At 48.4% G+C, this 12889-nt stretch overlaps 1 protein-coding gene across 5 annotated transcripts in view; it reads right to left on the bottom strand.

The window, feature by feature from the left end:
- The window catches only part of st3gal4 (ST3 beta-galactoside alpha-2,3-sialyltransferase 4), a 189011-nt gene that overhangs the window by 35281 nt on the left and 140841 nt on the right, over positions 1-12889 (bottom strand). The gene's annotated exons all lie outside the window — the stretch shown is intronic.

The following is a 12889-nucleotide window of genomic DNA, read 5'->3' as shown; positions in this document are numbered from 1 at the left end:
CAGAGACAAATTTTAAACGCAAAAGGGAAATGTTGTCACCCCACGAGTGATGGGACTCTATGTCGTGGCCCATTATACCCTGAACGTTCAACACTTTTTTTTTTTTCCCTTCATGGTATGTGGGCGTTGTTGACCGAGCCAGCATTTATTGCCAACCGCTGAGGACATTTAGAGGTCAACCACATTGCTTTTTGATCTGGACAACATGTAGGCCAGACCAGGTCGGGATGACAGATTTCCTTCCCTAAAGGACATCAGTGAACTAGATGGGCCTTTACGACAATCATTTCATGGTCATCATGAGACTTTACACAGTAACTTTGCTGCCGTGTTAAGGTAAGCCTACTTGTGACACTCAAAGATTATTTTAATTCTAGATTTTAAAAATTTAATTCAAAATTCACCATCTGCCACGGTGGGATTCGAACCCGGGTCCCCAGACTGTGGGTCTCTGGATTACTAGTCCAGTGACAATACCACTACGCCACCAGCTCTCTGCATGAAGGAATCCATCCCAGTGGGTCTGGTGTAAAATGGCTTTGGGCAGCCTCAATCCGTGTCATCATTGAACTGCATTGTTCACTCCCTCCAGGACTGACGCACAGAGGCAGCAGCATGCACCATCTACAGGATGCCCTGCAACAACTCACCAAGGCTCCTTCCAAATCTCTGGCACCTCGAAGGACCAGGGTCGCAGTCACCACTGTCTGCAAATTTTTCTCCCACACACCATCCTGACTGGAAACTACATCGGCAGTTCCTTCACTGCCCCTGGGTGACAACCCGAGAACTCCCTTCCTAACAGCACTGTGGATGTACTTACACCACATGGACTTCAATAGTTCAGGAAGCACACCCACCTTAAAGTGCACACAAAGCAGAAAGAGAGATTTCAACACTGCAGCAAACATATTGGGTGCGATTTAATGGCCACACAGCACCCGAAAAGCAGCTTATCTCAGTGCAACATGGCCGATAGAAGCCTGGAGACCCCGCTCCCGGGATCGACCTCGGCTCGCAACGCCTAGTGAGATCTAACACAATCCTCAGTGTACAAAATGGGGCTGTGTGCGGCCTCAGCCACGTGTTCCCCATTGAGGCCCGCGTGTTCCCCATTGAGGCCCTTAGCAAACGCGAGTAGTGTTTTATAGCCTGCTAGTGTCGGGAAACACGCGGCTAAACGTGCTCGCTATGGGACTTTGTTCCCATTTCGTTAAATTCTGTGTAGTCAAGAGGGCAGGTGGTATGAAAAGCACCTAAACGGACAGTAGGTGGTGCTCTTGAGGCAGAAGTACACGCCTGACGCAGAGCAGAGGGGGATTTATTCGATCTCTGACCAGATCAACACCCCACCCTTGGGTGTGTCTGGTGGAAAGTAGCTGTCACTCGTCACCTTGACAAGTTTAAATGTCACTGTCACACCATGGGCACAGAGTGCCGTTAGAAGCCAACAGAAGAAGCTCAGAGCTCAGAAATAACTAACAGAAACATTTGGGACTCTGCATAGGTAGGATCCAAGCAGGTGGCTAATGGCTCTGAAAATTCAGTGTATGTTTCCCTGAGCATCCGTTCAGGTTAAAGTCACCAGGTCACACCAAGAGACACAACCGATACCAGATATGCAACGCCCGTTGGAAAAACGAGACTCTCATCACTGAAATGGTCAGAAAGGCAAAGGGACAGGAAATAGTACAGTTCTGACTAATGCAACCAGCATTAGCTTCATTTAAAAAGCAACCATGGGGAGGGAGAAAATAGGTAAAAGATTTGAATGGTGCTTTAATTTCCCAAAGCTCTTGGATCAGCAATGCAACATCAAAAGCTGAAACGTGTAACATTCAGTAAAAACACCAGGTTAAAATGTTTTAATTGAAACTACAAGCTTTCAGAGAGCTGCTCTTTTGTAAGGGCCCCGAAGAATCCAGCACGAGTTTTAAGGATACAAAATAATAAAGTTTATTTACTATAACAATATATACATAACAGTAGCAGTAACTTCCCTTGCTACCTTCTCCTTCCTCCTGGTTCCTGGACTGGCCAGCTTATTTATAGTAGGAGTTTCTCCGCCCCCCCTCATTGGGGAAGTTCATACTCCCATAGGATTGTGGGATAGTCATTAGTCCCCAGCCAATCGTCAGTAGGCAGGTTATAACATCCCTCCCCCCAAGTCCAAGGAATCCACCGTAGGCCCTGGCGAAGGAAGGCGTCAAACTCGTTTGGCCGCAGGCCGGACGCCATTTGCACGCGGCGCTGGATCAGGCGGCGTATAACGAGACGGAGACCAGCGCTTCCGTGATGAACGGCGCGGTTGTATATCCACGGCCTGTGGACCCGAGGATTCCCCCTCTGATTCATCCTGTGTCTCCATCTCTGAGTCAGAGTCTGCTGCCTCTGTCATGTCAGCGTCTCTATCCCCATTCGGTCCCGTCACGACCTGCGCAGGCTTCGAGTGAGGCACCAGTGGAAGATTTGGAGGACTACCTTCCCTTGTTTCTGGTCTTTGCCGCTGTTGAACTGAGCTCCGGGGGCGGGGAATCTTTTGCGGGGATGATCTTCTGGACCGGACGTGGTCTACATGTTTTCGCTGGAGACGACCCTGGGCTTGCACTTGGTACGATATAGGGCCCGTTTGGCGAAAGATTACCCCAGGAACCCATTGGGCACCACCAGCAAAATTCCGCACGAATACTGGGTCACCGGGCGCAAACTGCCGAATCAGACGATGCCGAGACAATCCCGGTCCCTGCCGTTCTTGTGTGCGGCGTACTTTTGCGCCAATGTCCGGGAAGACCATACTAAGGCGGGTGCGAAGTCTCCGGCCCATTAGGAGTTCTGCGGATGCTACCCCAGTCACTGTATGGGGGATGGTCCTGTACGTAAACAAAAACCGAGCCAGTCTCGTGTCCATTGATCCGGAAGACTGCTTCTTTAGGCCTCTTTTGAATGTTTACACTGCACGCTCTGCCAACCCATTTGAAGCCGGGTGGTAAGGGGCAGTGCGGATATGGCGGATGCCGTTCATCTTTGTAAACCTAGCAAACTCCTCACTCGTGAATGGAGTGCCATTATCCGTGACCAGCACCTCGGGGAGGCCATGCGTGCTAAATGATAAACGCATTTTTTCAATTGTTGCGCAGGACGTTGTCCCCTGCATCTTATGCACCTCCAGCCATTTGGACTGGGCGTCAATTAGTAGAAGGAACATGGATCCCTGAAAAGGGCCTGCGAAATCTGCATGTAAGCGTGCCCAAGGCCGCCCTGGCCATTCCCAGTGATGTAGAGGCGCGGCCGGCGGAAGCTTCTGATGCTCCTGGCAAATGGAGCAGTTTTGGGCCACCTTCTCAATGTCGGTGTCGAGGCCTGGCCACCAGACATAACTCCGGGCCAACATTTTAATCTTGGTCACGCCCGGATGCCCATTGTGCAAGTCTGATAATATCAGCTCCTGGCCTTTTTCCGGGACAATCACACGCGTCCCCCACAAGACGATGCCGTCTTCCATGCTGAACTCTGACAGCTTGGAGGAAAATGCCCGCAGCTCGCCTGGGAGCTGTCTATGCTGCCCACCATACAGGACTATGTGCCGAACCTTTGACAGGACTGGCTCCGTCTGGGTCCACTCACGGATCTGTGATGCCGTGACAGGCAAGGTGTCCATAAGATTTAGGGTTGCGACCACCTCACCGGTCATGGGGGTCGACATGGGGCCGGTCGATAAAGGCAATTGGCTCAGTGCGTCGGCATTTGCTATCTGCGTACCTGGTTTGTGCTCCAGAGAATACTCATATGCAGCAAGCAACAAAGCCCAGCGATGGATCCGTGCAGAAGCAATGGGCGGTATTGGCTTATCCTCTCTGAAGAGTCCCAGCAGGGGCTTATGATCAGTCACGATAGTGAAATGGCGGCCGTACACATACTGGTGGAAGCTTTTCACCACGAAAACCACTGCCAGGCCCTCCTTCTCGATCTGCGCGTACTTTTTCTCCGCTGCAGTCAATGTGCGGGAGGCGAAAGCTATCGGTCGCTCGGCCCCGTTCTCCATCTTGTGGGACAGGACCGCCCCAATACCATACGGGGATGCATCACATGTGACGAGCAAAGGCTTTCCCGGATCATAGTGGGTTAGTAACCCAGACGATGACAATTGTTGCTTCACCCGCTGGAAAGCGGTTTCTTGTGGCTGACCCCAAACCCAGGTGTGATTTTTCTTTAGCAGAAGGTGCAAAGGGGCCAGCGTAGTTGCCAGATTGGGGAGGAACGTCCCGTAATAGTTTACGAGACCGAGAAAAGAACGAAGATGCGAAGTGTCAGTCGGGGTGGGGGCATGTTGAATTGCACGCACCTTCTCTGCGACGGGGTGCAGACCCTCGCGGTCCACCCGATAACCTAGGTAGACTACTTCTTTTGCCTGAAATACGCACTGTGTGACATAAACTGACTCCAGCCTCCGAAAGGCGTTTAAGGACAGCCTCCAGATTTTCCAAATGCTCTTGCTCCGATGTCCCTGTAATCAACACGTCATCTAGGTAGACAGCCACACGTGGTAAACCTCTCAAAATGCCCTCCATAACCCGTTGAAAAATTGCGCAGACAGAGGATACTCCAAAGGGCAACCGTGTATATTCATACAGGCCCCGGTGTGTTAATTGTTACATATGGTCGGGAGGCAGGGTCCAGCTCCAACTGCAGGTAGGCGTGACTCATATCTAATTTTGTGAATGAGAGTCCGCCTGCAAGTTTCGCGTAGAGATCCTCAATGCGAGGCATTGGGTATCGGTCGAGTCGGGAAACTGTATTCACTGTAAGTTTATAGTCGCCACACAAGCGAACTGTGGCATCTGGCTTCATTACTGGTACAATTGGTGCTGCCCAGTCAGCAAAACGGACGGGCCTGATAATACCCAAACTCTCCAAACGAGTGAGCTCCCCTTCTACCTTCTCGAGCAAAGCGTAAGGCACTGGGCGCGCCCGGAAATAGCGCGGCGTGGCTCCTGGTTCAACTTGGATACGGGCTACGGCCCCTTTTATTTTCCCCAAACCAGGCTGGAATACCTCTGGGTATCGTCCTAGCACCTCAGTCAATCCTCCAGAAACTGTTTGGAGGATGTGCTGCCATTGCAACCGCAAATGGCGCAACCAGTCCCGACCCAACAGGCTGGGCCCATGGCCACGCACTACGATAAGTGGGAAACGCCCCTCCTGGCGTCCATAGACAATAGGGGTCATTGTTGTTCCTGCAATGTCCAGTGGTTCCCCCGTGTAGGTGGCCAACCTGGCCTGTGAGTCAGTTAATGTAAGGGTCTATATACCCTGCTTGATGCGGTCGAATGTCCTCTGGGCGATCACGGAGACCGCTGCGCCAGAATCCAACTCCATCTCCAGCGGGTGGCCATTGACCCGTACTGTCACCTTAATGGGGGCCACACGTGGAGCTGCCACACAATGCAGCTGCAGGCAGTCGTCCTCCGTCTCCACGTCCTCAGGAGTGGTCACCGCAGGTTCATCCACATGGAAGGTACGGCCTCTGGGCTAGTCCCAGTTACGGCCCCTGGGCTGGTCCCAGTTTCGGTCGGAACGACGGCGCCTCTGGCGTCCCCAGGACCGCCGTCCGCGACGGGGTCGCGCCTACAAGTCTGACACGGACATGGCTCCTCATCCATTGGCTCTTGAAGGCTCCCTTCGGGGAGGAATGTCCGATGGCCACTGGCGTCGGTCTGGTCGTTGCCTCGCCCAAGGTACCGCAGGAGTGCGGGGGGACGTTTTTGGGCGGAAAGGGTTGCGCCCCAAGGCATGCACTTCCATTCCCTGTAGCTCCTGTACTCCTCGCTCTGCACTCTCTCGGGACAAGACTATTTGTATTGCCTGTTGAAAAGTCAATGTTGGCTCCGCTAACAACTTTCTCTGGGTGGCCGCATTGTTAATACCGCAAACCAAACGGTCGCGTAACATTTCTGACAAGGTCTCACCATAGTCCCAGTATTCCGCAATCCCGCGTAGCCTGGATAAAAAAAATCGGCAAGGGATTCTCCAGGGGTCCTCTCAGCGGTATTAAACCGGTAACGCTGGACTATCGTGGACGGGGTTGGGTTAAAGTGTTGCCCCACTATATTCACAAGTTCGTCAAACGTTTTGGTGTCCGGCGCAGCTGGGTACGTAAGGCTCCTAATCACCCCAAACGTATGCGGCCCGCAGGCGGTGAGCAATATGACCACCTGGCGCTCGTTTTCAGTGATATTGTTTGCCCGGAAATAGTAACGCATCCGTTGTGTGTACTGGTTCCAGCTTTCCAGCGCAGCATCAAAAACATCCAAACGTCCGTACAGAGGCATGGTATAATAGAAAACAACTTCCAACCTGTATCCAACAAAAATCCAGGGAAGTGGCTTCAGCAGTGTAGACAGCTATTCACTTTTACCTTCGTCGCCAGTTTTGTAAGGGCCCCGAAGAATCCAGCACGAGTTTTAAGGATACAAAATAATAACGTTTATTTACTATAACAATATATACATAACAGTAGCAGTAACTTCTCTTGCTACCTTCTCCTTCCTCCTGGTTCCTGGACTGGCCAGCTTATTTATAGTAGGAGTTTCTCCGCCCCCCTCATTGGGGAAGTTCATACTCCCATAGGATTGTGGGATAGTCATTAGTCCCCAGCCAATCGTCAGTAGGCAGGTTATAACATGCTCTTAACCTGAAGAAGGAGCAGCGCTCCGAAAGCTTGTGATTCAAAGAAATCTGTTGGACTTTAAACTGGTGTTGTGAGACTTCCTACTGTGCCCACCCCAGTCCAGCGCCGGCCAGCATCTCCACATCTTAGTTGGGGATGCGGGGAAAAAAACATTTTTAATGTAGAGGATGGTCATAAGATGCCCGGTTAGAAGGAGGGATGGGAAAAGAGGCTAAAATGATGGATGATGGGGCATGACCGAGAATCACAGAACGGTTACAGCACAGATGGAGGCCAGTTGTCCCACTGTGCCCATGCTGGCATTCAGCAGCAACAATCACCGAGACTGACTCCCCAGTGTTTCCCCCAGCCCAACACAAATATATAGAAACATGGGTAGGAGGTTGGGGATTCTTTTGGGGGCGTCGGTGATTGGGACGCTCGCTACAAAGGGGAGTTATGGCGAGCGAGCTCCCTATTGTAAAAAACGGGGCTGCGTGTGGCCTCCGCCTTCAGGTCCCTTATTCAACACGAGTCGCGCTGTAGAGCCATGGCACTGCGAGTGCTGGGAAACACGCGGCTAAACATGCTCGCTCAAGGACTTTGTTCCCTTTTGGGAAGATCGCGCCCCAAAACTGCACACAATATTCCAGTTGCAGCCTCACCAATGCCCTGTACAATTGCAGCAAGACATTCCTGCTCCTGTACTTGAATCCTCTCACAATGAAGGACAGTATACCATTTGCCTTCTTTTTTTTTTAATATAAATGTATTTTATTCCAAACATGTAAAAAACAGTAACATATAGAACACAGGCCACAACCTCACGGCCCACAGTTTGTACAGGTTTTTCCCATTTTACCGCCTCCCCTCCCCTCACTTCTCCCCACCCCCTACAATGAACAGTTTCTCAAACATTGCCATGAACATCCCCCACTGTGTCTCGAAGGCCCCCCTCCCCCCGACCCCCTCAACTCAAATTTAATCTTTTGCAACCGGAGATATGCGCACAGGTCCCCCAGGTCAGACCGCCATCCCTGGCGCCATATCCTACCTCCAATTTAGCAAGATCCTTCGCTGAGCAATTGGAGAGGTGAAGGCCATGACATCGGCCCTCTTCCCCTCCAGCAGCTCCAGCATTTCTGATACCCTAAAGATCACCACCAATGGGTCCAGCCTGACCTCCACCCCCACACCGCTTCCCAATAACTCTGCAGTTTCTTGCAACCCCAGAACAGGTGCTCGTGATTCGCCGGCCCTCGCCCACACTTCTTGCACTCATTGACCACCCCCTGAATGAACCCACTCATCCTCGCCCGGGTCATATGCACCACCTTGAACTGAATCAAACTCATTCTCACGCAGGAGGTTGAATTCACCCTACGCACTGCCTCGCACCACAGTCCCAAGTTTATTGCCCCCATCTGCCCCCAACTCCTCTACCCATTTGTTCTTGATCCTCGCCACTTGAGGCCTGGCCCATATCCCACCATCTCCCAACTCATTTGCAAGCAGCAATTGCTCCAATATGGTGTACTCCAGCAGACGTGGAAACGTCTTCCACTCCTTTTGTGCAAAGTCCCTCGCCTGCATATATCTAAATTCACTCTCCCTCCTGCAACTCATCCAGACCTCTTCCAAATACAAATCTCTCACCCTCACCAGCCCCGCCTCCCTCCACTTCCCATCCATCTCCCCCGGCTTAAACCTGTGGTTCCCGCACAGTGGCATCAATTCCGACATTCCCTCCAACAAAGTGTCTCCGCAGCTGCTTCCACACCCTAACTGCTGTAATTGATAATATGGAAAGATGTGTCATTTGAAACATGGAAGTCTGGCAATACCTGATTTAAGAAACATGAGAGGATACAGGAAAAGATCCCATGAAGGGTTCATAGCAGCTGCAAAGAGCAGGATAATAAAATGCAGATTCCTTCTCCCAAACAAACAAACAGGACTTTTGTATGAAGCTAAAAACAATGGCTCATACCTTCATTGAAACTAACCATCTTAGTAAGCATCTGGAAAAGCATGGATGAGGGTTTCAGTTGAGCTAGGTGATAAATGTAAACCTTTCAAGTTATAATCAAGTGGATTTTTAGCATTACGCTAAAAGCAATGATCCACAACTTCATTGAGATAAAATCAGCAGATAGAAAGAATGACATGGGGGGCAAATATATAGGTGTGAAATTCTGCTGACATCAGATAAATTAAAAGAAAATTGGAGACTATCAGTCTACGAGAAACATAATTTAAAGCTAAAATCAAAGTCAAAATTATGAGCTGGGGACACAATTGGAAAATAAAACTACAGAAATGACAGGGACCAAGATTCACACCCCTCTTGAAATCAAAGCATTTTGAACATCACAAAGGACAATGTAATCAGATCTGAGGGCTGAGGCCATGCCCAAAATTAATACTTAGTCGTGTTAGAAAAATTCAGATTAAAGGTACCTTTTACAATCCAAGTGAAATGAATGTTACTTTTACAATAAAGTTAGAAAAATATATAAACCCAAAGAAAGGGGACAGCCAGCAAAGCCAGCTCTCACAGCTCGGTACATGGGAAAGATAGGACGTAGCAACCGAGCTCACCAGCGAATACATCTAAAGAAGACCGGATTTTAAAAAGAAGATTGATTGTCAAGTTGGGCCTGAAGGTCCCTTCAACCAACCAGAAGGATCCAGAAGCAAGATCTTTTTACTTTTCTGTAAAGACAGTGTTGCATCTTTTAAAAAAATATATAATAATAAAATAACTTAAAGGTTTTAACCTGAAACAGTGGTTATTAGCCTACTTTACTTACTTAGCAACGCAGGACTCAGGATATCAATGCTACTGAGGGGTATGTAGGTAAAATTCTTCTGTGAAGGTATGGGTTATACCGGGGGATAACTTGAAAACATAGTTTGACCTGAATAGCACCCACTAAAGCCTGCATAGGAGTCAGGGAGTGAGAATCCCTGTTCACCATTTACAATATTGACCCGTTTTGGTATAGGGGGAATTCTAAGAATAGTGGTGAGTTTTTAACTTCATGGCTCCCAACATGGGGCCTAGAATATTAGAGGTTTCTAGTTAAGCAGAGTGGGGGCTAGAATATTAGAAGTTTCTAGTTCCCAAACAACAGTTAGCATATTAGAAATTTCTAACCGGCACAAAGGCTAGAATATTAGAAGTTTCTCGTCCATGTGTGAGTCAAACTTTGCCTGCCAAGTTTAGTTTGGAAAGTCATGTGTGATTGACTTTTGTAAAGATATTCTGTGGATCAAGGGGACATAAAACTCAGGTTGGGTGTGAAAATCAGTAGACTAGGAGATACTGACCCTGAGAAAAAGTCTGCAAGACATCTTGGTGACAGCACTAAAAATCTTGCATCCATTACTGGTAAAAGGAGGCCAAAAAATAAATCATCCTTAGAGTGAGGCAGATTGCGAGGGTAAACCTAGAGAAATAGGGGACGCCTAGAAAGCTTTAGAGACCACTAACCAATCGATCCTTAACTAAAACAGGAAGATGGTGCCTTAGTTAGCCTTGGATAGGGCCCAGAAAGGGTACTTATCCTTAATTTCAGAGTGCACCTGAAAGGGAAAACCAGGAACAGAAGTTAGAAATCTGAAAAATGGCAATTAGGGTAATTCTCTTGCCCTGGAATACAGTCAAGAGAGATGAAGCAATGAAACAAAACGGAAGAAATTAAAAGAGCTAAAAAAATCCTGGAAGTGAGAGACATATCAAGACGGAGACGTCTCACTCTTTGTTAGAGTGCCTAAAGCCCTGCAATATAGAGATCCAGTCGGGATTCTTAAAGCACTTTGTAAATTTGCATTTGTAAAGCAAGCTGAATCACTAATTTTGTTCGGACACAGACAGAAGCATGCAGCTGCTCAAGTGGGCCAGGTGTGCTCCAAACTGGTTAAAATCATTGACGAAGAAAACATGAAAGAAATAATACAGATCCCTAGTGAATACAAAAGTAAGTCTGAAGTGGCAAACCAATTATAGAAAACAGCTGCAGAAAAATGAAGCTTTAGAAATGGAAACTGACGAGGAATCCGTCCTAGAATCAGATAGCACAGTAAAAACGGTAGGGCTTCAAACAAATGCGGCAAGTAAAATCGAAGATGAGTGGGAGCAGATAAGACTTCTAAAAAAATTGCACATGAGGAAAAAAGCAGATCCACTTAGTGGAAGGAGACTTTACAAATGCCCAAAAGGAAGTACAAGTTAATCCTTCCAATAGAAAGGGGAAATTAGAGGCAGGAATTTCAGGGGTATTGGCTCATAGATACAATCCGGAGTTACAGCTAAAAATGGATGAGGAGGTTGTTCTAAGAGGAGAATTTCATAGAATTTACAGTGCAGAAGGAGGCCATTCGGCCCATCGAGTCTACACTGGCTCTTGGAAAGAGCACCCATATCCAAGGTCAACACCGCCACCCTATCCCCATAACCCAGTAACCCCACCCAACACTAAGGGCAATTTTGGACACTAAGGGCAATTTATCATGGCCAATCCACCTAACCTGCACATCTTTGGACTGTGGGAGGAAACCGGAGCACCCGGAGGAAACCCACGCACACACAGGGAGGATGTGCAGACTCTGCACAGACAGTGACCCAAGCCGGAATCGAACCTGGGACCCTGGAGCTGTGAAGCAATTGTGCTATCCACAAGGCTACCGTGCTGCCCTCATTTTAAAATTTAAAGAAGGGATAGCTAGAGTCACAACTCTGAGCCATGGGACAATGATTATACATGTGGTATCACTAAACAATTCCGGACAGCAGTATAGTATGATGGATGAGACAGAAGTGAATCAAGCAAACATGGAAGGAATCCTGAGACATAGTGTAGGGAGAGATATGGATGTGACATTATTAGGAGACGGAATATTCAAAAATAACACAAGGGAATCTCTGAGAGCAATAATAAAGACATGTGCGTTAACCCCTCCGGCTAGGGCAGGTCAGATAATAAGGATTTGGCAAGAGCAATGGCCACAAGTCCTTTTAGTCACAGCAGGAACATAAGAACATAAGAACTAGGAACAGGAGTCTCTGGCCCCTCGAGCCTGCTCCGCCATTTTATGAGATCATGGCTGATCTTCGTGGACTCAGCTCCATTCTCCGGCCTGTACACCATATCCCCGAATCCCTTTATTCTTTAGAAAGGCATCTTATCTTTTTCTTAAAAACGTTTAAAGAAGGAGCCTCAACTGCTTCACTGGGCAAGGAATTCTAGAGATTCACAACCCTTTGGGTGAAGAAGTTCCTCCCACACTCCATCCTAAATCTACCTCCCCTTATTTTGAGGCTATGCCCCCTAGTTCTGCTTTCCCCGACTAGTGGAAACAACCTGCCCGCATCTATCCTATCTATTCCCTTCATAATTTTATATGTCTCAATGAGATCCCCCCCGCATCCTTCTAAACTCCAATGAGCACAGTCCCAGTCTACTCAACCTCTCGTCATAATCTAATCCCCTCAACTCTGGGATCAACCTAGTGAATCTCCTCTGCACTCCCTCCAGTGCCAATATGTCCTTTCTCAGATAAGGAGACCAAAACTGAACACAATACTCCAGATGCGGCCTCACCAACACCCTATACAATTGCAGCATAACCTCACTAGTCTAGAACTCCATCCCTCTAGCAATGAAAGACAAAACTTGATTAGCCTTCTTAATCACCTGTTGCACCTGCACACCAACTTTTTGCGACTCGTGAACCAGCACACCCAGGTCCCTCTGCACAGCAGCATGCTTTAACATCTTACCGTTTAAATAATAATCCATTCTGCTGTTATTCCTCCCAAAATGGATAGCCTCACACTTGGCAAATTGAATTCCATCTGCCAGACCCTAGCCCATTCACCTAACTTATCCAAATCCTTCTGCAGACTTCCGGTATCCTCTGCACTTTTTGCTTTACCACTCATCTTAGTGTCATCTGCAAACTTTGACACATTGCACTTGGTCCCCAACTCCAAATCGTTGATGTAAATTGTGAACAACTGCGGGCCCAACACTGATCCTGGAGGGACCCCACTAGTTACAGGTTGCCAACCAGAGAAACACCCATTTATCTCCACTCTCTGCTTTCTGTTAGTTAACCAATCCTCTACCCATGCTACCACTTTACCCTCAATGCCATGCAGCTTTAGTTTATGCAGCAACCTTTTGTGTGGCACCTTGTCAAAAGCTTTCTGGAAAT

The sequence above is a fragment of the Scyliorhinus torazame genome, chromosome 21 (assembly GCF_047496885.1).
Source record: "Scyliorhinus torazame isolate Kashiwa2021f chromosome 21, sScyTor2.1, whole genome shotgun sequence".
Taxonomy (NCBI): domain Eukaryota; kingdom Metazoa; phylum Chordata; class Chondrichthyes; order Carcharhiniformes; family Scyliorhinidae; genus Scyliorhinus; species Scyliorhinus torazame.
Note: the sequence above shows the minus strand (reverse complement) of the source record. Positions and strands in the feature narration are given on the sequence as shown.